General features: G+C 41.0%; 1 protein-coding gene across 2 annotated transcripts in view; it reads right to left on the bottom strand.

Moving 5' to 3' along the window:
- ACSL1 (acyl-CoA synthetase long chain family member 1) overlaps positions 1-19,309 on the bottom strand; it is a 67,082-nt gene extending 47,773 nt beyond the window's left edge. For both annotated transcript variants that reach the window (XM_089525383.1, XM_089525384.1), the window contains exon 1: positions 19,187-19,309. The gene's annotated coding sequence lies outside the window, so the exon portion shown is untranslated. The remainder of the gene's footprint in view (positions 1-19,186) is intronic.
- Between the last annotated feature and the right edge of the window lie 7,191 nt (positions 19,310-26,500).

Below are 26,500 nucleotides of genomic sequence, written 5' to 3'. Positions count from 1 at the left end.
GAGCAACAGTTTTTAAGAACCTCTGAGCATTTGCCTCTTACATAGGTTCCAATACTTTTAAAGCAGTTCAAATGCCTGCCTGTTTTCCATGCAACAAGACTTAAACAACATACTTTTATATACCACTTAACCTAATGAGGAAATAACTGCAAGAGTGTGCTCTCCCCTTAGCCCCTCTGGATCTCTGAGAGACATAAATAGGGTAAAAGAGTTACAGAGCTTTAAAAAAAAAAACACACACATAACCTGCTATGTCGTTCAGCTGGCACTTCTCTCCACTGCCAAGGTCTCTCAGGACATCAGTCATGTGCTCTATTCGTACAATTTATGCCCAGTAGGCCAAAGGTAACTAGCAGACACAGTCCATACTTAGCCTTGAGGGAAGGAAAGCCAATGGAAACAGAGTCTGGAGTCACCCCACTGCATACAGAGGGTGGAAGGCAAGGAAGCAAACAATGTTTGCCTCAGAAGCTGACCACTGACAGTGACATTCATTAATGCTCATCATCAGCTCATTCCTATCACCAGAGGACGGCTGACAAAAAGGCTTTTAGAGAAAAAGGAGGTTGAGGGGGGAGTTTTCAGCATGGAATCTGCAGCAACGCATGAGTTGCTGAACAAGACAGTCCAGACGCAGACAAATTTGCCATGGAAGGAAATGCTCTGAGTTCACTTCATAAGAAGCAATGCTTATAAGTTTCAGGAGAAGTCACATTTAACAGTTATATGTAATGGTTTCCTTCCACCACTGCCCCTTCATACACGTGCAAGACGTTCACATACCAAGAGTAATGCAAGGAGGATAGCTACCTTATTAGAGCAACAAGTAACATTTTCTAGTTACTTTACTCTTTTGAAATTACTTTAACTAGCAATGTAACATAGCAACTAACAGAGCAAAGTGTTACTTTACCAAATGTTTTCAATGAATAATGGTTGCAGATTATAGTGAGCCTACCATATCAGTGGGGTCACCCCACCCCATATTAGCCAATGGTGGTGCGCAACCACAGGCACACTGGCTGCCCCACATTGACTGACTAATATGGGATTGAGTTCCTGAGGTTTTTCCCATAAGCATGAGGCATCCCAGATCTAAACCCCTACGGATGGAAAATGCTCACTTTGCTCTGTAAACAGTATAAGAAATAAGAGAAATATTACTTTTTAAAAGTAACTTTCCAAAATTCAAGTCAGATTTTAAAATGAGCTTGCACATTTAATATTAAGTTTGAGAATCTGGCATCCTTTTTCAATCAACATCTTTCCTTTCGGCAATGACTCAAAACTGTGCAGTCAGTTCATCTACCAAGGTACTCAGAAAGTCAGTAACTCAGAGGTGGGCTGAAGGTCAAATTGGATTTACAAGCAGATCCCTGGATTAGGAGTTTGCAAAAGGGTCGGAAGGTTAAAGAGCTCTAAACATTCTGTAAGATGCTTCACAAATAGAAAATTTTGCTTGTTTTCCCAGTGTATGTACAAAGTATAATAGTTAGTTGCACACCTTTAAACATGCCCTGAGTGTGTCAAAGAGGCATGGCCAAGGTGCACAGACCATGTCCACTGGGACAGTTAAGAATTTTTCTATAGCCTTTCATCTAAGCTTGTAAGACAATTTACAAGATTTAAATGCAGACCATTTAAATAACAAAAGCTTGCAACAAGTATATCGTGCATTTCGGTTGGCCAATAAAGGTATCACTGTTTGGTGGATTTTTGTTTGAATTTACTAAATGGCCAACACAGCTACCCTTGCATGTTTTCTGGATTAAGAGACTGATAAAACATTGTTAGAACAGCAGCAAGTTTCTCAGACTGCTGCTACTTAAGCTATTTGATGTGGGAGACTGGCAGGGTTTTCCCCTCAGTGTTCCAGGGACTGGCATCATATCTGTGCTCATTGATACCAATAATTATTTATTTCTTAGAAATAAAGGCAGCTAACAGATCACAGACCAGCACCCATCCGCAGGCCACCATTACCCTAGATAAGTTACCATCACTTGAAACAGTCTTCCCCCTTGTTGCTATCCAACTCACCACTACAGACATTCAGAGAAAAGCAGGTGACCATGGTGCACAGGTAAACTAACCCACGTGCAGACATTTCTTCATTAATTTGACATTTGTCTGCTTTTTACGTACTGGGAAAAATTGTACAACATGACAACAACAACATCAATAATAATAATAATAGGATTTATTTATATGCCACCCAAACACTGGGAATCCGGGCAGCTTACAACAGAGGGGATAATAGATGGTTCCCTGCCCTCAGGCTTACAATCTAAAAAGACACGACACAAAATGAGAAGGGAATGTTGGGGTGGGGATCAGGTCCAGCATTCTTCTCTCCCTCTGAGGCCTGGACCAAGGCAGATGGACTGGAGGGAGGACTCTTCTTCTTCAGGCTAGCCCTGCTAGATCTGGGCCAGCCTGCTCTCTCCCTCACAGGCTGAAGGATGACAGTTATGGAGGGAGGAGCCTCTTTCTTCAGGCTAGCCCTGATGGAGCTGGGCCAGCCTATTCACTCTCTCACAGGCCGAAAGATGACAGTTAAGAAGGGAGGAGCCTCTTTCTTCAGGCTAGCCCTGATGGAGCTGGGCCAGCCTATTCTCTCCCTCATCAGCCGAAAAATGAGTTATGGAGTTATTGACAAGCCAGAGATCTGCACAAACCTTCCCTATCATGTACAAGGAACAGCTCAATTGCACTCACAATTAAACCACCATGGAGCTTTGTTCCATGGTTTGTTTATTAGGTTATATGAATGTAGACTGCTACTTTTCTCTAACTGGAATGCAAATCATTGCTTATTTTGATCTCCTCTCCAAGAATAAAGAATTTCAAGTTTTCTATGTGTTGGTTGAGATTATGAGAGTGCTGTGCAATTTTAGGTTACTTTTCCCATTTTAGTACATGGTTTTGCCCACAAAATAATGCATTCTGCACACGTGCGTGCGCACACACACACACACTAATGCATTCTGCACACACACACACACACACACAATCAAACCTTCTGTGGAAAAACTGGCTTTCTGCTCAAACCATTTTTGAGCAGGTTTGCAAGACAAACTAAACTGAAATATCTTGGTGGAAGAGGGTAGCATAAAAGCATTTTATAAACATGATTCTCAATGCATCAAGATACCCTTTCTTGTTAAGGCTGAGAAAATATGCAAATATTCTTTATAACCCTATTCTCTGGCTTGTTGAGAGAAAAACAAACCAGAGAAGGGGAGCATCCTGCATTCACATATGATAAATAAAGAACAAAGCTCTGTAGGTTGTTTAGCTGCTTCTGCTGGAAGCAAAGGGGGGGCGGGGTGTCAAGAAGCACACACCTGCACAATGCTTGTACACAATCATGCAGGATTCCTTGCTTGTTGTGCAAATTCAACCAGTGTATAGCCAAAGCAAACATGGTGACAAGGGTTTATAGAACCTAATTCCCACAGGTTTCCAGACTAGCCTTTTATCAGCTTTAAGGTGAATCTGTCATCACCAGATCTATTACTATATCTGAATAGGAGAAAAGAATCAGAGTTCCTCTCATACTACAATTATAGCTCTATGGTTCCACTTTAATTGCCATGGCAACTTGCAAGAGAATCCTGGGATTTGCAGTTTAGTGAGAGGCATTTAAAATTCTCAGTAAGATTGCTCCAGTGCCTCACCAAATTACAAACCCCAGGACTGCATAGAACAGAGATATGGCAGTGAAAGTGGAATCATAGTGTTCCAATGGTGTAGTGTGAAAGGGCTCTAGGTCTTACGTTCTGCTTTAAATTTTGACCCTAGTCTTATGTGTGAAGGGCTGCTCCAAGATTTGTCACAACAACATGCTGACCCTTTGTATTTATGTCATATTTTATTTTAATATTTATCTGAATTTTATTTTAATATGCATTTGGTATTTTTAGCTATCAGCCATCTTGGAAAGGTTTTACAACCACTATTTGGTTGCTTTGCCATCCTTAAACGTACAGAAATATAATCTCATGGGCAAATATAATCTCCCAAATTTCTGTCCAACGGTTACTACAGAAATGTTGTATCACTATGTATCAGTTGTAAGATAAATGACATTTAATTAAAAGCTGAGATTCATTTTTCCTCTTGATGTTAAGTCTTTATATTGAGCCACATGAAATTAGTGCAGCCTAGAAAACCGACATTGTTCCTTAACAGCTGCTCAAACCAGTGGAAGACCAGTATTATCAGGAAATCTGAATCTCAGGAAAGCTCCTCTGCAATGGATATTCTCATTGGACTCCCTCTCCTTCCCAGATACTTCCAATGAGCCTCAACATCCCTGGAACAGGTGACTGATTTAATGCCTCTGCTTTCAAGTTTACCTTTTTGGCCTTTTGCTTGCTTTAAGAAGCAAGTAGCTATGATTTTCATTTTCATCTCCACTTTCCCCCTCCTTGGACCCTACAACTGACAAGAAAGCTATTTCTCTTAAAGGATGGCCTAGCAAAAAGCATTTCAATGGGGCATACAAAGCAGCCAAAATGCCTAAGAAGAGATCCTGTATAATACAGTAACAAAGAAAGTGGAGTTGTAAGGTGAAAGGTTCTAGCAGAAACCTTAATTCAATTCACTAAGAAACCTTGGACAGGTTACTCCTACCCTCATCCCCTGTCCGGCATCATTCCACAATACAGACATAAAACTAGCTACTCTTAAGCTATTGCAGAAATAGGAATGCTTTTGATCTATTTAAAACACTGCATACAAGCCATATTATTATTATATACGCACTTAACTTGGTCAAAGTTTACTGCACCCATTTGTCCAGTTCTTTGAAATTCTGAGTAAAAGTCTTTTTTAAAAAACCCTTCAGATTGACATGTTATATCTTAGTTGTTGCACCCTTTTCACAACTCCAACATGCCTAAGCTCCACCCTGACCAGCCTTGTTAATAGCTTCCGCATTCCTTCATAAAATTAAACTCTGTTTCCACCAATGTTGCTTATTTAAATAACTTTCAACCCACCTTTCTGTATGTTGAAATTACTCTCAAAAGCCTGTGTCTGCCATATTTTAAAAATCCACAACACTATGTGATGAGTTCAGAAGTCAAAACAGAACTTTGCACTTGTAGCGTGTTAATAGTCTTCCTAAGTAGCAGTGTTATTGCACCTGAAGACATCACATTTCATAAGAGAAGATTCAGATAGGTAGAAATGGGAAGAATACTTTGGGTGCATCTACACTTTAGAAATACAGTTGGCCCTTCTTATACACGGATTTTTTATACACGGATTCAAGCATACACGGTTTGAAAATGTTGCAAAAAAGTATAAATTTACCTTGATTTTCCATTTTTTATAAGGGACACCATTTTGCTACGTCATTATATTTAATGGGACTTGAGCATACACGGATTTTGTTATACACGGGGGATCTTGGACCCAAACCCCAGCGTATAACAAGGGTCCACTGTAATGCAGATTGACACAATTTTAAGTGCTGTAGCTCCATCCTATGGAATTCTGGAAACTGTAGTTTACAAGATCTTCTGCCTTCTCTGGTGCTTCACAAAACTAAAAAAATCCCAGGATTTTGTATGGCGGAGCCATGGCAGTTACAGTGGTGTCAAACTGCATTATTTCTACAATGTAGATGCACTCTCTAAGTATTTTATAGTCTGTAGTCTGGTTCAGCACTGGCAGTCTAATCCACTTTCTAAGACCCAAAGTAGGCCAATAACCCTCTCCTATTCCTGCTTTCTAGAAGTATCATTCAGCAGTATGCTGCCTCTGACTAATACAGACATCATTACTATTGCTTATTGAAAGCCTTACGCTCCATCAAATGGACTAATTGTCTTTTAAAGTCTTCTAGGTTGGTGGCCTGCTTCCACAGGCTGCAGTAAAAAAATTCATAGTGTAGCTATCTCCTGTATGAAATGCTTGCTTCTATCTAAGAACTCCCACCATTCAACTCTAATGGACAGCCACAACATTTCAGCATGAGGGGAAAAAGAGGTCCTCAGTCTGTGTTTTCTCCACACTATATATAATTTTACATACGTCTATTATATTCATTGGCCTAAATATCCTAAAGGCACCAGATCCTGTCTGATCTTGGAAGCTAACTTTGATGGGAGACCACCAATATACTGTAAGCTATATTTCAGAGGAAGGAACTGGCAAAACCATCTCTGCATATTTCTTGCCTAAGAAAATACTATGAAATTCACAGGGTCACCATAAAGCTTACAGACGACATGTAGGCGCGCATACACACACAGCGACATTATATTCATTCCTCCCTCTTAGGTCCTTTTCTAAACTAAGCCAAACATTATAAACTTCCCTCATAGAGTATTGCTTGAATCGTTTGATCATTCTGATCGCTATTTTCAACACATCTTCCAGCTCTAGAGCTAATAATCTTTTCTGAGCAGTACCGATCAGAATTGTTCACATATATTCTATAGTTACACCCAAGGTTTGTAGGATGGTTTTATGATACTGGCAGCCTTGTTTTCAATCTCCTTCCCAGTGGCCTGTTACAGACTGCCAAAATAAAGCTGCTTTGGGCCTCTTTGGAGGTATGCTATTTAAATGATGCATGGGTCCTAAGAGTCCGGAGGTTGCGCCAAAGCCACACTCCATTCCTAAGCACTGGAGGGCAGCTTTGGTGCAGCTTCCGGATTCTTAGGATGCATGCATCATTTAAACAGCATGCCTCCAAAGAGACCCAAAGCAGCTTTATTTTGGCAGTCTGTAACAGGCCAGTGACTCCAATACAGAATTTGTTATTTTTATACACTCATGGGGAATCATTATCATTGTGCTATCCACTATTACCCTGAGATCCATTTCTTGGGTCCAACACAGCTTGCTCCAGCTTCACAAATTTCAAGGAACAATAATCATAGCCTTTTGGAAATACAACCCATTGAACTCAGCAAGAAAATACATTCAATGGTGCCATGCAATTGCTGGGAAATCTTATTAGCAACTAAATTCAAACTTATGTCAATTTTAGATGCCAGTGCATTTCCTATAAAATTTAACAGCATTGTCATCAGAAGTAAACAAACAACTAGCCAGCAGTGATAATTCAGTAGTCAAAAATCATTTGTATAAAGCATTTGCAGCTATAATGTACAGGTACTCAAGACATTAGACTAAGAAGTCTCATTATAAAGATATGTGAACATTTAACTGAACTCCTAAACTGACCATTTATAACTCTGGCTAAGAGATGTCTTTCAGTTGCCTCAAGTATAACTTTAAGTACATTATATCGTTATTTTTAATATATCATCTTGTAGCAAACAAACTCCTGGCTTAAAGGAGTTAAACCATATGCCTGCTGAGAGTGAGGAAGCACATTTGAGTTGTCAAATCCAATAACCTAAGTACCCATATCCAGGCACCAAACGGCTGCATGCTGTACCGGACAAGCATCCCATTTACAGTCTTAGCAAGCTCATTAAGTCAACAATTAATTTGGTCATTACTTACAGACTGAAACATTTAGCTTTAGAAAATGTTGTTTAGTGAGGAAACTACGCATACAGCTTTTTGTCCTTGTCTTTTATACCATGTTCATCCAGTTAAATAAAGGCAGTGCAGTGCTTCAAGCCAGCAAAAAGCCTCTTGACACAAGCACAAGTAAAATACTGAATCAGCCAAGATGTGGTCTTTCCAGCTGAACTCAGCTTTGTGGCATCCTGCCAGCTTGGCTCGAAGTGGCTATTCCTAGCTCCTCCTCCTCCCTTACCAAGTACAATAGTCTATTTACAGAGGGCAGAATGCACTTCTTTTGTCTGGCAATAGGCAGGCATCGTTCGAGGGCAACTGTCAACTTCCTTCATTATAGTGCCAGAACCCAGGAGCCAATAGCTTCTTTCCCCTTGGCTCTGCTGTTCTACTGCAGGCAGGCGGCGGCGGGTGGGTGGGGAATGACAATGGTTTGATTATAAATATTGCTCTATCATATAAGTCAGTTCTAGCCTATGGCAGCACCCATCAAAGTGGTGGTCTGTGGATCAATACAGATCTCTGCATGCTTAGTTTCTGGTCAGAGCAAGTTCCTAAGGAAAAAAATGTTGTAATGCATAATCATGATACTAGTCCCTAACACATAAGGAGAGAGAAAAATGCTGATCCTGGGTAACCTGGTCCATTGGATACCCTAAATAGCACTGTCCTACTGGCTCCACTATGCTTTAGAAGCTGAGCTAGTCAACTATTTAAGTTTCCAGTATGCTCCATCCTATCTTTGGGTAGAACAATGCTTAATCAAAACAAGGACCAAGCAAAGGACATGAATATTTTCTATGTGGTTTTATTGTTTCCTTTGAAACATTCTGAAACCCTACATTAAAAAAAGAAAAGAACTAATCCAGGGCCTTGTCTGTACAGGTCAAATAAAACAGCTTCCCCCTGTGCTCTTGATGGGGAGACTGGACAGCCCAAACCCTGGTTCTGTGTGAACAGAGAGGACAACATCCAATCTGTTCAGCACCATAACTGGGGAATAATCCCCTTAAAACAAATTGATATACCTCACCAGTTGCTCCAGATATTCCTTATGCCAGGCTGCTTTTGAAACATATCCCACTCTGCCACCCGGCATGTCCACTGCTGCAACCTGGTCACTCTGAGGTGAGAACAAGGCACCCAGCCATACAATCATCACTGAGCATCTTGATCTGGCCTCAGAGCAAAGCGACCCACAGCAACAATAGATGCGCTTGTGCAAACAGCCATCCAGCATCGGAATGGAGGGTGAGATAGTAGCAGCTCCAGGGCCAGGATACTCCAGGCTGCACCCAGAATATCCTGGCCAGAGCAGACAGGATACAGGTGACCACATTTGAGAAGTCTTCTATAAGTTAAGATTTAGATTTTCTTGCTGCCTTGGATCCCACCTATGGAGAAAGAAGGGGCATAACTTCAATAAATACAGTCAATCCTCTGTTTTTGTGGGGGATCCATTCCGGAAGCCTCCCCCCACAAAAACAGAAACTCACAGATATTCAAGCCCCATAGGCTTGGATGGGGGCACGTGCCTGCAAGTGGCTGCGGGTGTGCATCCTATTTTAACCCCCTCCTTTTGCTCCTCACAAGTAAGTGGGGGTCGTGGATCTGAAGTCCATGCAAAAGGTGAGGCAACTGTAAATAAAAGTAAGTAGCTATCACAGGCAGACTATAAGCAACTTTAAAGAACTCTCTATATCTGTGAAAATGTATTTTCCCTCATGACTGCAAAATATAAGCTACCAAGGAGTAACTTAACTTTCCAATATTTGGGCAAAATTCCACTCTTGCTCAATAATACACCTGGGGTACAGAAAATGAAAGGTATTTCAAAAACATTATTCTGAGAATGTATATAAAGCACACAGCAGTGCTCAATTTAACCTAGCAATTGAACAAGAAGAGCTGCCAAGTATTCAGTGTCAGCCCCCTGGTTTCCTCTTTGTCCTCCATCTAGCTTGAAGTTTGTTTTTTTTTTTACTAGCATCAGTATGAGGATGACAACAAAGGAAACCAAGAGAAAACAGACTTTCAGCATTGGTTTGCAGCAGTGCATATGCAGTAAACAATGCAATAAAAGCTGGTGCCAGGAAGAGCAGGATTTTATTCAAGACAATCCTACTGTAGCCATGTGGGCAAATAAACACTAGTTGCTTCCAGACTCCCTTAGTGAGCATGCATGAACAGCTAGAAAGTGAGAGAGAAGATAAGCCAGCCTCACTGGCTATCTCCAAAACATTAATGAAGCACAGCTCACTATGGATGACCAACAAAAAGGCAGGCCTAACTCCATCAGGCCTAGCCAGAGCAAGAAGGAGGGCCCTCCCTCCAGTCCATCTACCTTGGTCCAGGCCTCAGAGGGAGAGAAGAACCACTGGATTTGATCCTCTTCCCACCACCATTCCCTTCTCCTTTTGTGTCATGTCTTTTTAGATTGTAAGCCTGAGGGCAGGGAACCGTCTGAATAACTATTTGTAAGCTGCTCTGAGAGCCTTTAGGGCTGCAGAATGGAGTATAAATACTATAAATAAATAAACAAACAAACAAACAAATGGGAAATCAGAAGAAAAGCAAAAGCTGATTAAGGGGATGGAGGATCATCCCTGGATGCCTTTTGGAAGCAGCTTTCAAGTGATTTATACAAGACTCAAAATGTTTTTGTTTACTTGTGTAAGGTTTGCCTAACCTGGTTGATTGGGTTTGCACATTGTTAGTTTTGGATAAAAAGTCTGCAAAAATACATTGATTCTTTTTTGCAGTGTAGGAACCTGTCCATACTCTTCCTATGTTATTTATGCCTCTAATACCAAATTTGCCGTTCAAGAAATAAAGCCCATGAACATACTGTATCTACTTTGATAAATGAGGTATAAATGTAGAGCAATACTACATATAAGTAGCCACCAACAGTTCTGACTACATAGGTATTACCAGAAGAGATCCATCTTATCACTATCTTTTTTTATTTTATTTTTATTTATAAAAGCATTTTATATACAAAAGCAATAAAAAAAGCTTCAAGTTACTACATAGTTTCAGAAAATATATTGAAGTTCACAGATCAGTACTTCCAAAGTCACTTTAAAAACAATTCCCAAACACTATACCCATACATTTCAATATTCTCTTTTTTATATATATCAGTTTCTCTTTTTACTTCCTGTTACCTCGAAGTATATTCCCCCAAATCGTACAATTTCTTAAATGTTATATTACAAATAAGTTGCTTATAGGTTATCATGTCTGCATTCTTATGTCTCTAACCTGCAATTTTTCATTATCTGGTCCCACGCTTCCTCTATTAGTATAGCGTCTTTATTAGATAAACAGCCAGTGAGAATGTCCATCTCTCGAAATTCATGGATTTTTGCCCACCAAAGATCCAAATCAGGGATTATTTGGCTTTTCCAATATTGAGCTAATATAATTCTGGCGGCAGTTATTAAAAATAGTATTGTTCTCTCATGTTTAATTTTTATTTGCGCAGGAGCTTTGTCTAACATATTCAGTAAATACATTTCTGGTCTCATTTCAAAATTCAGTTGAAAAATGCATTCAGTTTCTCTGTGTATGTTTTTCCAGCACAACTTTAGTTTTGGGCATTTCTACCAAACATGGAACCAAGTTCCTGGTGCCTTTTCACATTTCCAACATAGACCTGGGCCTGTTTGGTAAATTTTTGTTATCTTACTCGGCGTTAAGTACCATCTGTGTTCCATTTTCCAATAATTTTCCCAGAGGTTTTGACATTTAGTGAATTTTTTAGTCCTTTCTCTTGCGTTCTTCCAACTATCCATTTCTATCGTATTTTGCAGATCTGAAGCCCATTTTATCATTGTATCCAAAACAGGTTCCTTTTCTTGTTCAAGTTCTCTAAGGAATTTATGTAATGTAGCAGTCTTTTTGTCAACTGTATTTAATAACATTTTCGACAAGTCCGAAGATTATTTGTCAAAGTCTTGCAGTTTTTGGTCTATTTTAAATCTTTCTTTAATCTGCATATAAGGATACCAATGTACTTCGGGGTCAAGTTGTTCTAAATTTTCGATCGGTTTCATTTCATATGTATTATTACTTGATTTGGTTAAAATGTCTTTGTAAGTCAGCCAAATGTCGAGATCCTTCCACCTTCCAAAAATGCTCCTTGAGAAGATACCCACAAAGGTATTTCTCAAAATGTTTTCTTCTTAATTTTTGCCATGTTTTAAGTAAGGAAAGAGATCCATCTTATCACCATCTTAGATGCCTTTAAGAAGGCACTTGAGACGGATCTCTTCTGGCGGTTTTATCCATCCGACCTCTCATAGGAGATCTTTAAGATAAAATGCTTAATTTCTGGTTATGATGTATGTTTTCTAAATGTTTTAGAATGATGTTCTAAATGTTTTAGCTATTTTATTGAATTAATAATAATGCCAGTGTTTTATTGGTTGTGTTTTATATCTGTACTGTGTTAATTTGTTGATGTAATCTCGCCTCGATCTGCAGGGAGAGGCGGGAAAATACAAATACAAATTATTATTGTTGTTGTTGTTCAGTTGCATCACTTTACTACTACAGGAAGCTTAAGTGACAATAAAGGTCTGCTTATGAAAACAGTTAAACCAGTGAAGTTAAAATAACTGATGTTTATAATTTAATATTGTTATTGTTGCTGTTGTTGTGTGCCTTTAAATAGTTTCCAACATATGACAAACTTAAAGCGGACCTATCAATGGGTTTTCTGGGGCTGAGAGTGTGTGACTCACCCAAGGTCATCCGGTGGGTTTCCATTGCTAAGCAGGGAATCAAACCCTGGGCTCCAGAGTCATAGTTCAACACTCAAACCACAACATTACTACCTTTTAAGTTTCACTATAGTATTATTTTAAAGCGACAACAGGGAAAAAAGTGGGGCTGCTTGTCTCTTGCCCTAAAACTGTCAGGTCAGTGCCCAATGGAGCAGCATGATTTGCAGGCACCTTTGGAAAAGCAATGCAAGTGACAAGGCATCACATGCTAGGGACTACCCATAATTCTTTCTTACTTGCTGCAGGGACCAGGTTTCAGGTGGCTGTCTGGTCGATAAAATACCCCCCCCCCAAAAAAAAAAAAAAACAGTAACTGCTGAAAGGACTGAAGCTGTGTATAGACACAAGTGACTTAACATAAAACTGGTATAATTACACATAGTTTAAGAAAAGCAGGATTTTTTTTCTTTACCTAAGTAAGTTAATGTATTAAGCATACCTGACAAGTATTTCACCACCTGAGCATCCAACCCCAGTAAAAAAAAAAGTCATGATAGAATCCCATTCAGACAAATCTGTGTTCAGGGATGAGAAATTCTGTGTTCTTGAACTCCAGTTTCTGCAACGGATAATTTCTTGCAAAGTTCTCTCAATCAACTTCCAATCAGTACTGATATCTGCATTGTCACATTTGTGCTGCTGCTGGTTACTGAGCCATTATCCCAACTACTAATCAATGCAGATAGTCATAAAGCCTTAACACTGCAGATTCTGTGCACTTGGAAGAAATGTGAAATCTAGCCTCCGTATTCAAGGATCTTTATGATAAAAATCTGGATTTTAAAAATTCCATGTACTATAGACTTTCACAAGCATTCACACTGTTAAAGGAGAGTATTAAAAAAAATCATTCACGGGCTACAGAGAGGTTTTGTTTTCAGATACCAGTGCTCCATTCCTCAAGCATTTCTATAATGGTGTCCAGGGATGTTTGATGGTTTCAATGACTTTCAGTGCTATGTATACCATACAGTTAAAGAAACCATCTATCGGCAAGGGGAGATCTTAGCTACAGCTCTTTTACCTTAGTGAAAACATGTTACCTTTTTGGCCATTCAGACAGGAAAGAAAGCCTTCTAGATTTTACTTCAGAGACAAAATGCAAAAACATTACTTGTCTAAGGTTCCAATAGATTCATTGCTCAGATCCAACTTGACATTTGCTTCTTTATGTTAAGTCTAATATGTTGTAGCTTAATAAATAGTTTAAGTGTTTCAGAAAACAGCATAGTCAGTCATTGGCTGTGCACTGCTTCAAAATTCCAGGTAATTAAGCAACAAAGTACATTCTCTTAAGCCAGCATCAGACCAGCGCCTCATTAAAGGCAAGCAAACACAACTTGCAGAGTATTAATGTCATAACCTTGAAAAATTGGTCCTTCTGAGGCAACAAAAAAGTCATTAATTGTGACTGAACTGTCTGTTCAAATGGTACTTCAGTTACCATCTTGTGCTAGTTTCTAAAGACAGAAAACAATTAGAGATAGCTCTATACCTGCAGTCTTTAATGGCACACAGTCAAGCCCCCAATATACAGTGAAGAGCTTTTAATGTTAACGGTTTCCTATAGAGCAGAATTAGATCAGTATCAGGTAATCAATTTTTTAGTTTAACTGTAGATTGATCATAATGTATGGCTACAAAAGTGCACTAGTACAGCCAATGAGAAGTTTTTGGTTTTCTACACCATTTTTACATCTCTTTAACAGTGATAATTTCAGTGTTAGTTTTGGACTTTACTCATTCTTATAAAGCACAGGCATACATGAAGTTGTAATTTGAAAACCTGTCGATTTATGTTAACCCCATGAATTTCATAAGGTTTTCTTAGGCAAGGAATACTCAAAAAGTGGTTTTGCCAGTTTCTTCCTCCGAAATATACTCTGCATCACCTGGTAGTTGGGGGTGTGGTCTCCCATCCAAGTACCAACCCCAGGATTGACCCTGCTTAGCTTCCAAGATGAGATAGGATCTGCTGCCTTTAGGGTATACTTTTAATTTGTCCTTTTATTCTACTACAGATCTTAGATATCACTTAAACCTATGGTTAATCTTCATCGTAAAAATCCTCTTGAGTACTGAATTTGTATTTCTTCCAGTATTTCTGATTAAAATGCAAGATGCATTTATAACAATTAAAGAAGTACAACACTGAATTATGGCCTTAATAAAGGAAACCTTAGCACCTAATCTCTATACAGCAGGGGCAGGGACATGAGGCACTACCGATGTTTCCAGTCTTGCTGTACTGGCTAGGACTGATGCAAGTTGTAACCAAAAAACATCTGGAGGTCCACAAACTGCCCACTTCTATTTCCTGAGGACTAGGACCATATAACATATGTCCATATAACATATATCTGATGTTCTTTTGTTGCCTGTTTATCGAACCATTTCCTGTATTGCTATGTATCGTATATGTATTATCCTACTTGAGAGTATGTATTTTCCCTGGATGAAGATTAACCTTCCATTTTGAAGCCAAGCCCTCCCTCCAGTCCATCTGCCTTGGTCCAGGCCTCGGAGGTAGAGAGGAACTGCTGGACCTCTTACCCTCTACCTCCACCACTCCCTTCTCCTTCTGTGTCATGTCTTTTTAGATTGTAAGCCCGAGGGCAGGGAACCGTCTAACTAAAAAGATTGCATGTACAGCGCTGTGTAAATTTACAGCGCTTCATAAATAAAGGTTAATAATAATAATAATAATAATAACAACAACATAACTAACAGTGGATGTGATCTACAGATGGTCACCATTTATAGCCTTATCCACCATGAATTTGCCTGGTCTCCTGTAAAGTCATCCAAGTTGATGGCCATCACTACATTCTGTAATAGTGAAGACCATACTCTAAATATATTCTCTGAGGCTGCATCCACATTGTAGAAATAATCCGGTTTGACCCCACTTTAACAGCCATGGTTCACTGCTACACAATTCTGGGAATTGCAGTTTGTTCCCAGAATTTCACAGGATTGACCCATGGCTGTTAAAGTGGGGCCAAGCCAGTTTATTTCTGCAGTATGGATGCAGCCTGTAAAGAGGTCCTATTTATTTGTCTATCCGATTATCTCTACTTGGTTTTATTGGCTTAACCTTGTCCGCTTACTCCACACCATGCATAACTTCACACATTCGCATACTGCCTTACTTACTTTTCCCACTTAGCTAGACGATCCTGGCCTAAACCTTTCCTCATAGGGCAATTGCTCAAGCCCTTGATCATTTGAAGTGCTATTTTCTGAAACTTTTCCAGTTCTTCAACACCCCGTTTCAAGCAAAGTAACCACAAACATACTCTAAGAGTCAGAGATTTGTATAAACACATTATGATAGGCAACCCTAACTTCAGTTCTTTCCCTACTCCTCATCCACCATGTAATTTTCCTTTCCCCCCCAAAACAGCTACACACTGGCATGACTTTTCCACCAAGCTATTCACACAAATCCCAAATTGCTTTCCTGGACAGTCATTGCTAGTTCTCTTTTAATAAGTGGCTGTGATGCCAGAATTTAGCCCCACATTTGTCTACAACGAACCACATCTAATACTTCATTGCTCATTTCCCTGGATTACAAATAGCCTTTTAGAACTCTGCACTGACCCTTTTTGTTTTAACTGCCCTAAATAATGTAGCAAAGATGGCCATATCAAAAGTCATCTCTGTCTCCATAACATCTATGATCAAATTAAAAAGCAACCAACACTAATGCTACCAACAGGTGCAAAAACTATTTTCCACCTCATTTTCTTTAACTAGTTACCTCATAAGACTTCCTCTGATATGACTACGAAGGTCCAAAACACACAGCAGAAATAATCCAGTTTGAGAACGCTTTAACTGCCTTGGGTCAATGCTAGGGAATTCTGGGAACTGTAGTTTTGTGAGACATTTAGCCTTCTCTGTCAGAGAGCTCTGGTACCACAACAAACTTCAATTCTCAGGACTCCTTAGCACTTGGCCAGGGCAGCTCAAGCAATCTCAAACTGGATTATTTCTGCAATGTCTTTTGGACCTAAGTTTCCACCAGATCACTACAGCACCTATAAATAAAACACCAAAACTCATTTAACCATAAAACTGTAATTCAAACCAGACCTCACTAATATGTTTTTAAATGGGATCTGGCTGCCTTTGGTTTAGCGAGCCTCTGGCACAAAGATCTCTTGATAGGTTGAATGAAGCCACAACCTCATTTTTTTCTCAAGGTGGAAGATTCCTATTCTGATAGTTATAAAAGCAACAACAGGTTTAGTAGCTATCAGTCCCAGAGCATTAGGGATATAGGGGCAGAGGGCATAGGGCCTGCTCCAGGGCAGAGAGGATGGTTTCTAGAGTGCTTCTATCTTTAGGACAGTGGTTCCCAACCTGTGGGTCGGGACCCCTTTGGGGGTCGAACAACCCTTTCATAGGGGTCACTTAAGACCATTGGAAAACACATATTTGCATGTAGCAATGAAAATAATTGTATGGTTGGGGGTCACCACAAGATAAGGAACAGTATTAAAGGGTCAGAGCATTAGGAAGGTTGAGAACCACTGCTTTAGGAAGATAAGAAAGCATTTCATTACCATCTCAAGCAGCCCTCAGTTGAGCAGCAGTTCTGCTAAAAAAACAGACTGAGGAAGTAGACTTAAGTCTAAGAAAGCTCATGCTGTCAACTTCTTTCTTTCAGTTAGTCTCAAAGGTGCTACAAGATCTCTCTACGTACCCAAAGAGTTTCACAGGGAGAGTTTCACCTCCTGGCAACCACATCATTACAGCGCTGTTCTGCACACCCCTAGTAGCCACCAAGTGGAAGCTCAGCCCTATAAGATAAGGAGCCATCCTAGAGGGGAACTCCCTTGATAAAGCAAGTCCATGGCGCACAGTGGGTTGCGTCTTCTTTTCTTCAACATCTGCTCCCCTTATGGGCCCAAGGCAAACATATCAGTATGCAAAGGGATCTTGAGACTCAGTCTACTGTCAATCATAATCTTATTATTAATCTTATTAGTAATTAGTAATATTAATATTATTAACTGTGGAAAACTGCCATGCATTCCTCAGTGCAGTGGGGGCACAGTTATTAATATTACTAATAGTAATATTAATAGTAAGATTATGATTTACAACAGAGTTATTGATATTTGATGTCTCTGAACTCTGATGACAGCATGGTTCCTGCCCTAAGACCAAATGCTTTGAATTTTTTGCAGCAAAAATACAAATTATCGTTGTCGCATGCCTTTAAGTTCTTGCCGACTTATGGTGACCCTAAGGGGGATCTATCATGGGGTTTTCTTGGCAAGGTTTGTTCAGAGGCTTGCCATTGCCTTCTTCCCCTGAGGCTCTGAGAGCCAAGACACAGACCATTGCCATCCACCCAAACACTACAAAAACTGGTGTCAATTCTCTTCAATTCTCTTGAGTCTAAAGGGTGAAGAAGCCATCTCGGGATCCTAGGGTGCATCTGCACTGTGGAAATAATGCAGTTTGACATCACTTTAAATGCTGGAGCTCTCAGCTTCAGAGGACAGACAGCAATGGCAAACCCCCTCTAAAGAAACCTTGCCAAGAAAACCCTATGACAGGTTTGCCTTAGGGTCACCGAAGCTGGAAATGACCTGAAGGCACACAACGCAGACACACACACAGAGCTCCATCCTAAGGAATCCTGGGATCTGTAGTTCTACAAGGTCTTTCATAGTCTCCACTAAAGATCACTGGTGCCACCAGGGAAACCAGAGGGCCTTATTTTTCCTGGACATGTCCTACATTTCAACCTTCTGTCCAGCAGAAATTTCAAGCCTTCTTCCATTTTGATCAAGACTAAGAAGCATGAATTTACTTCTTCTGTGAGTGTTTTGAGCTTTTAGTTGGCCATGTCCTCCTTTTTGTGTGCCTTGTCCTCCTCTGCAGTGAGAAGATGTAGTCACCCTGGAGAACCACACCGAACTACAAATCTCCGACTTCCATGGGATGGAGCCATGGCAGTTAAAGTGCTGTCCAGGCGCATTAAATGTCTACAGTGTAGATCCCCCCCCAAAACAATGCTTCCAACCACACAAAGCTCCCAATCACCGGCTTCTATAGGATGGAGTCATGACAGCTAAAGCGGTATCGAACCACATTAAATCTACTGTGTGGATCCACTCTAAAACAATGTCTCTACTACCCACAGTAAACTACACATCCCTGGATTCTGCAGCATGGAGCCATGGCATTTAAAATGGTGTCAAGCTGCACTAATTCTGCAATGGAGATGCCACAACAATGTCTCCAACCGCATAATAATAATAATAATAATAATAATCTGTTTTATTTATATACCGCTGTTCCAAAGATCATAGCGGTGAACAGCAAGTAAGCTAATTAGCAAGTAAGCTAATTTGCCCCCAACAGTCTGGGTACTCATTTTAGCTCCCTCCTCGGAAGGATGCAATCCTGAGTCGAGCTTGGGCCCTTTTGCTGGTCTTGAACTCGCAACCTTGTGGTTTCGAGTGAGTGGCTGCAGTACAGGCATTTAACCACTGCACCACCAGGGCTCCTAAAACTAGCAATCCCAGGCTTTTACAGGATGGAGCCAGGGCAGTTAAAGCGGTATCAAGCCGCATCAATTCTATGTTGCAGATCCACTCCGAAACAATGTCTCTACTCACACAAAGCTACACACCCCTGGCTTCTTCTGTACAGTGTAGCCTTGGCAGCTAAAGCGGTATGAAACCGCGTTGGTCCCACAGTGCAGACCCATCCAGGAAGCGACGCCTCTCAGCCATACAAAAACAACCCCCTTCCTCCCATGGGGAAACCAGCCTTTCCCCTCCAAAGGGATGGGGACTGAAAGGGCTCCTTCCTCTGTAGGAAGCCATAGAAAGGAGGGGATTGGCTGAGGAACCCACCTGCGCCAGGGTCTCCGCTCTCTGACGCCGCACCGACCGCCCTGGGCCTATTTAAGCGCCTGCGGAGGAAGGAGAGCCAGGAGGAGAAGGAGCAGCGACGCCGCGTCAGACTCAGCCTGGCCCTGCCTTCCTCTGGAGGAGAAGGATGCGCCGGCACTAGGACCCCCGCGGAGCAGCGCAGCCCCGGAGAAGCCGCGCCCCCTCAACACCGCCTCGACCAATAGGAATCCGGCAGGGACAAGAGGCGCGACGGTGACGTAGCATCCGCGCAAGGCCAAGGGGGCGGAGTCTCTACAGCGGGGGGGCAACTACTGATTGGCTGCCTTCCGAGTGGGTTTGCGACACAGCGACCCCTATCTGCGGCTTGGAGTAGTGGTTTGAGCTATAGACACTCTTTTCTTTCTCCCCCATTATCAAAGTTTATTATATAAAAGACATATATAAAACAGTAATATATGTGTGTGTGTATAAACACACACACACACAGAGTAATATATATATTTAGTAATACACACACACACACATAAATGTCAAATTAACAATTTGTAAGCCACTCTGATAGCCTTTTGGCTGAAGAGCAGGGTATAAATATATTATTATTATTATTATTATTATTATTATTATTATTATTATTATTATTATTATTATTATTATATAAAACAGTAATATAAAAACAGTAATACAGTATATAACATATAAAAAACAGTACTACAAAAACGAATATATAACAAAACTTTAATATATAAACTAATACATGACTAACATGGCTGCTAACGCCTAAACTGATTTACAACATTTCTGTGGTATGTTTTGGGCCTAAGACTCTAGAGACCAGGGTTTGAATCCTGGCTCAGCGATGGAAACCCACTGGCTGGCCTTGGGTGCAAGTCACACTCTCTCAGCCTCAGAGGATGGCCATGGCAAACTTCCTCTGGACAAACCTTGCCAAGGAAACCCCATCACAGGTTTGCCTTAGGGTCTCCGTAAGTTGGAACGGACATTTGGAGGCACACAACAACATTGACATTGCACCCAGTCAGCGTGACCTTCCTCCTTGTCCAAGACATAGTCCTACATTTCCTCCTTCTGCTTAGGAGGAATTCCCAAATGTCCTCCATTTTGAGCACCACTAAGAAGCATGAACTTATATTTATATGAATGTGTCTAGCTGTTGTTTGGTCATGTCCTACATTTTGTGGTGCCTTGTCCTCCTTTGCGGTTAGGACATCTGGTACACGCTGTAGCCAGCCAGTGTGGTGTAGTGGTTTTAAGTGTTGGACTATGACTTTGGAGATCAGGGTTCGAATGCCAGCTCAGCCATGGAAACCCACTGGGCGACCTTGGGTGCAAGTCACACTCTCTCGGCCTCAGAAGAAAGCAATGGCAAACCTCCTCTGAACAAGTCTTGCCAAGAAAACCCCGCAATAGGGTTCACCTTGTTGTTAACTACCCTCAAGTCATCCTCAGCTCAAGGCGACCCTGTGGGTGAAACATCTCCAAAACCTTCTGACCTTCACTGCTCTACTCAGGTCCTACAAACCCATGCCTGTGACCTCTATGAGTGAATTCATTCATCTTGCTTGTGGTCCTCCTCTCTTTCTTCTGCCCTCAACCTTTCCCAGCATTATTTTTTTCCCCCAATGAATCATGCCTTCTCATGATGTGGCCAAAGTATAACAGTCTCAATTTAATCATCTTGGCTTCCAGGGAGATTTCTTACTTGATCTGTACTAGGACCCATTTGTTTGTCTTTTTGGCTGTCCACAGTATCCTCAGCACGCTTCTCCAGCACCACATCTCAAATGAATTGATTATATCAGGTTCATCTTAAAGTTGCCATAAGTTGGAAATGACTTGAAGACCTATGACAACTACATATTTGTTATTGTATGACCTCCCCTCTTTCTATTTCTGCAGCCGGTCAATAATGGAAATGGGTAGGATGCATTCTCTGAAGTTCAGAAAATTATTTTCGTGATTATCGGGACATTCCACTTTTCCTCCCGTAGCTGTTTGTGTACATCTAAATTTATACAGACATATCTTGGGTAAGGATGACATTTCATCTATTTAATGGAGTGAGTGTAATCTGAAAAAAATATGTCCTAATACATTTAATCATTAAAGCATCATGATGGCTGTTTTCTTTTTTCTTTTTTCTTTTTTTTTTTTTGTATTTGTTGTAACCAGCTCAGCTCCCCCCTCAGAAATCTGTTATATTGGCTCCCATGCAGTTTTAAGGAATGAGTCCACTCACGAAAAACAGTTTCAAGTACTAAAATCTGGTGAAAATTATGCCCTGGAAGCAAGGGTTCCCTATTCATTGCGCATACACAGTCTAGAACAGCTGACAGCAATACAGTTCTCTTTGAGTTTGGTAGAGCTTATTCCTGGGTAATATTGTAATATTCCTGGGTATATAACTTGTAAGAAGTGCAAAGTGAAAGAACAAATCCTATCATCAACTATATCACTGCAAAGTGTTATTCCAAACAACCAGAGACGTTGGTGAAAGGAAAAAGTGCTGTAAATACTACAGTTCTATGGATGCAGGAAGGCTTAGTTCTGAATAAAGATGCACATAACATTTATTCGGAAATAAGTGAAACAGAATTCAACAGATTCTCCAACAAATATAGGTAAGGATTGTGCAGCACTGTGAGGGCACCTGGAGATGCTCTGAGTTTAATGATATGAGCAAAATGTGATAGATGGGGAGAGACTTTAAAAGTATATGTTAGCATATATTGCTCTTAAACTTCCATTTTAGTAAACTTCACATTAACATATGCATAGATCTGCATTAGTGTTGCACAAACACAGAGTGATAATTACCTTGTATCTCATGAGAGTATTTTGTTCCATGCTCTGGTTTTATAATTCAGGGTATTGCAGCTAGATTTTAAAATCTGGTTTGTGTCTGTAATTGTGAAATATGGGTGTCTGTGGTTACAGATTTTGTCAGATGTTAGTAATTCCCAGTCCTGCTGTCCAAGGGTCCCTTCCTCATTTCTACACATACCCAGGAGAACTAGTTTCATAATTTCCAGCTTCCACAATTCTTTACTTGTCCTTAGCTAAACGTGTTATTTTCCAAATAGAATTACCAAAGATTGTAAAATATAAATAATATTGATTCATTAACTTCAGCCTTTCTGTAGTGACTCTCTTTCAGTAGTTAATGTTAAATTTTGCAAGTGGTGACAAAATGGTACAATGTATTACAGAGGCCAGACTGGATTCAAAGGTGGGTGGGTGAGTTTTCTGTGTAGGTATAGCAAGGTTTGGGGTGAAAAGGCAGAGGTGCAGTGGTCTATTGTGGAAATCTTCACACCGGTGCACCACCTTGGAGTTTCCTGGGGTCAAGTGTGTGTATGTATCTGAAAATGTTTAGCCAGGCTAAAATAGGGATGCTGTTGGTCCACTACTCACACTGTGGCTCAACAGTCTCCCTTCCTGAGCTGGCTGAACTGGTCTTCGCCAGATATCTCATTGTGCTCTGGGACTGGCAACATCCAGAGTGAGACTGCTCTTTCAGGAGCAGCTCAGGACTTACATGACTACCCTGGGTCTGTCCCAAGCAGTATCTATGCCTACCCATATTGTAGAATACACATTCTAGGCTTAGTTTTCTGTCCTGGGCAAGATGGTGGTAATTTGGCTGCAGAGGGACTTTCCATAATTCTGTTCTCATGGACAGATCACAGCCAGGTGGAGTTTAGACTCATTGAGACTTAGATTCCCTGTAGTGGTGGAGGTAAACCCACCAGGTGACCTTGGGCAACTCATTCTCTCTCAACCCCCTCTGAAAAATCCTGCCAAGAAAACCCCATGATAGGTTCACCTTAGAGTCGCCATAAATTGGAAACACCCTGAAGACGCAGAACACAACAGCAGTGATGGGATATTGATTAAGATGGTCCACTCCAGGAGACTGATGGATCCAAATAGTTTCCTGGTGCTCTTGGGCAATTTCCTGTTGCTTTGGCAGGGTTTCCTGTTAAAGCTCCAGCTGGCCTTGAATGGAGAATTGGCCAGGGTGATGGACACAATCGCATCTGAGAGACCCTTTCCTTAGAGTGGAGCCAAGTGAGTTCCCTTGTTTACTAGGGAGGTAAGGATGATGAGGCAGAGACTAGAGTATTGATAGTACAAATACTTAGAGAAAGTCTAACCAAACCTAGGCCAGAGCCTATGGGAAAGCCTATGCTGGCAGCAGAGAACTCAAGTTTATTTGCCACCATTACATCTGCCCAGTGTTATCCGCTGGAACTATCTCAAGTGGTCAGGGACCATCTATGCTTTGCTCCACAAGAAGAGAATGCAGACCACTCAACAGCCTGCTGTGAAGAATCTGGACAATACTTTGCAGATAAAATAATTTCAGTCCAGTGAATGTAACCTTGGCTCCTGGTTGTGCTATGTTATTGGACAGATTTCAGTTTGTGCAGCTTGAGAATGTGGATAGCATCCTTGGAAAGGTCAGAACTATCACATATGTATTGGTCCCAGGTCAACAAAATAGGAAATGGATGACAAGAAGTGAAAATACAGGCTTTAATGTGGTACTCTGGTGATTTAATTCCATGTTCATGTTGATATATTGTATGTTTTAACTTTGTTACATTTTAATTTATTAAGTCATCTTGAGTCCTTGTTTTTGGGAAAATGCAGGGCATAAATATAGTTGTTGTTGATGATGAATAACATTCTTTGCTTTTGTGCTGAACAATACTATTTATTTTCTTCTGGAAGACAAAAAACTTTATCACACTTTTCCCCCCTGTTATGGGAACTGGAAGGGGACTCTCGGGGCCGCGCGTGACCTGTAAAAAACGGATTTTATCGCACAGTGAATCGTCTTCAAAAGGGCCTCGTTCCATTCCCCCGGTGCCAAGCTGTTCCCGTTCACTGCTGAGGGGCATGAAATGTTCTGGTCGGAAGTCTTCCGACCGAGGAAAATAGCACCCCTCAGCACTGAATGGGGATGGCTTGGCGCCGGGGGATGGAATGGGGCCCTTTTGAAGACGATTTGCTGTGTGATAAAATCTATTTTTGCAGGTTGTGCGCAGCCTCGAGAGTCCCCTTCTAGTTCCCATAACAGGGGAAAAAAGGTATGTGATAAAGTTCAAAATAGGGGAGAGAAGAAACAAGAATTGGGCCTAACCATTTGGAATATCTGTAAGCTATTCATGCCACAGTGCATAGGTTTCTTTTAAATTGCATATATTAGTTGTTAAATATACATATGTGCAATTGAACCAAATTTGGTTGTGTATTTTCGCCTGAGTAGTTGAAAATGATTTGAAAGTACACAACAACAACAAAATAGGACAGCAAAAGGAAACATAAAATAAATTGTGAGTCTCAGAATCTGCTGGGGGGTATTATGATTATGATTATGATTATTTCTTACCCACCTCTCCCCATGGATTGAGATGGAGAACAACAGCAGACCAACAAACATGCAACATCAATTAAAACACACACATCAATTACAAGGAACAAACAAGACACATATATATTAAAACAAACCACATTTAAACATTCATCATTTAAAATTTACAATTTAAAAATTATCAAGATAGGTCTGCCAGAAGAGACTGGTTTATAAAGCTGTTTTAAATTCACACAGTGTATTTAGCTGTCAAATAGCAAATGTCCCTGGCCGACAGTTGCCAATCTAGTCCTGGCTGAGTGGCGTAAATGTCCCCTCAAGATCTGAGTGTATGAGGTAGATTATACAGGAGAAGACGATCCTGTAGGTAACCTGGATGCTGGATTCAAACAATGTAGGGCTGTGAACGTAACAGCCAATATTTTGTACCTTGGCCCATAACTAACTGGCAACTAGTGGAGTAATTTTGATATTGATGTGATATGATCATTGCTGAATGTCTGAGTAACCAATCTGGCTGCCGTGTTTTGAACTAATTAACATTTCTGAACTTGGTACAGAGGCAGCCCAATATACAGCCTATTGCAGAAGTCCAACCTTAAGGTTACCACAACGTGCACTACTGTCTTTAGATCCTCCAGCTTTAGGGAGAGGTGCAGCTGGCATAACAGCCAATGCTAATAGTAAGCACTCCAGGCTGTTGCATCTGTCTGAGCTGTTATTTGGAGCAACAGATCCCCTAAGCTGCAAACACAGGCCCAAAACAGATGGGCAGACAGGGGCAGCTTCCAGCCACTCCAGGGGCTTGGTGTTTAGATGACACATGTCTCCGGAGCTCCTGGAAGCCGCCCTGGGGCTACCTAAGGTGGCCCATAACTGACTTTAAAAGGAGCAGAAAATGATTTGGGACTGTACCATTTGGGACCGTGGCAGAAAGCACCCTTGGGGCCATAGTGTGTGTTTGCCATGGTCCTGGGGTGATTGGGCTGGGAGTGGCTTCTGGCTGCTCCTGGATGCCTGTCTGTTTCTCCCCACAGTCTTTCAATGGAAGTGTAACCCCATCCAGGATTGACTGAGACATCTCCAAACCCAGGTTTGGTAAGCATCACTATCTTGTCTGGATTTGGCTTCAATTTTTTTTATCCTCATCCAGCCCATTACGTCCTCCAGGCATTCATTCAAAGGAGACACGGAAGCTGTATTTGAAGGCACGGAGAAATATATTTGGGTGTCAGCATCATACTCACATCACCCCACCCCATGCCTCCAGATCATCTATCCCAGCAGTTACATGTAGATGTTGAATAGCATTGGGTATAGAATGACACCTTGTACTATGCCATATGACAGCTGCTTTTTTGAGGAGCAGCTATTCTCAAGCACCACTATCTGGGACCTGCCTGAGAGATAGGACCAGAACCACTGAAGCACAGTACCTCTGATTCCCAAATGCCCCAGGTATTCCAGAAGGATACCATGGTTAATGGTACTGAATGCTGCTGAGAGGTCCAGAAACACCAGCACACACTCCCCCTGTCTATGATCAAGTGAAGATAATCCTTTAAGGCAACTATAGCAGTCTCTATCTTGCTCTGAAGCTGGTTTGAAATGAATCCAGATAACTTGTATCATCCAAGACTGCCTGGAGTTGGGAGGCAACTGAACTCTTAATCACTTTGCCTGGAAAAGGAAAATTTAATACTGGTCTATAGTCATTTAAGTCCAGGGGATCCAGGCAGGACTTTTTTTTTAGAAGTGGTCCTACCACCATTTCGTTTAAACAGGATGAAAAATTTCCCTCCCTGAGAGATGCATTAATAATACATTGTATCTTAGCAATAGGTGGATTTTTCAAAGAAGTGGATTTCTGAAGGATTGTGAATTACTGTCCAAAACAATATATAAATATCTACATG

Source organism: Sceloporus occidentalis, unplaced genomic scaffold (genome assembly GCF_023333645.1).
Source record: "Sceloporus occidentalis isolate IW3139 unplaced genomic scaffold, rSceOcc1.0.p SCAF_5, whole genome shotgun sequence".
In the NCBI taxonomy this organism is placed as follows: domain Eukaryota; kingdom Metazoa; phylum Chordata; class Lepidosauria; order Squamata; family Phrynosomatidae; genus Sceloporus; species Sceloporus occidentalis.
Note: the sequence above shows the minus strand (reverse complement) of the source record. Positions and strands in the feature narration are given on the sequence as shown.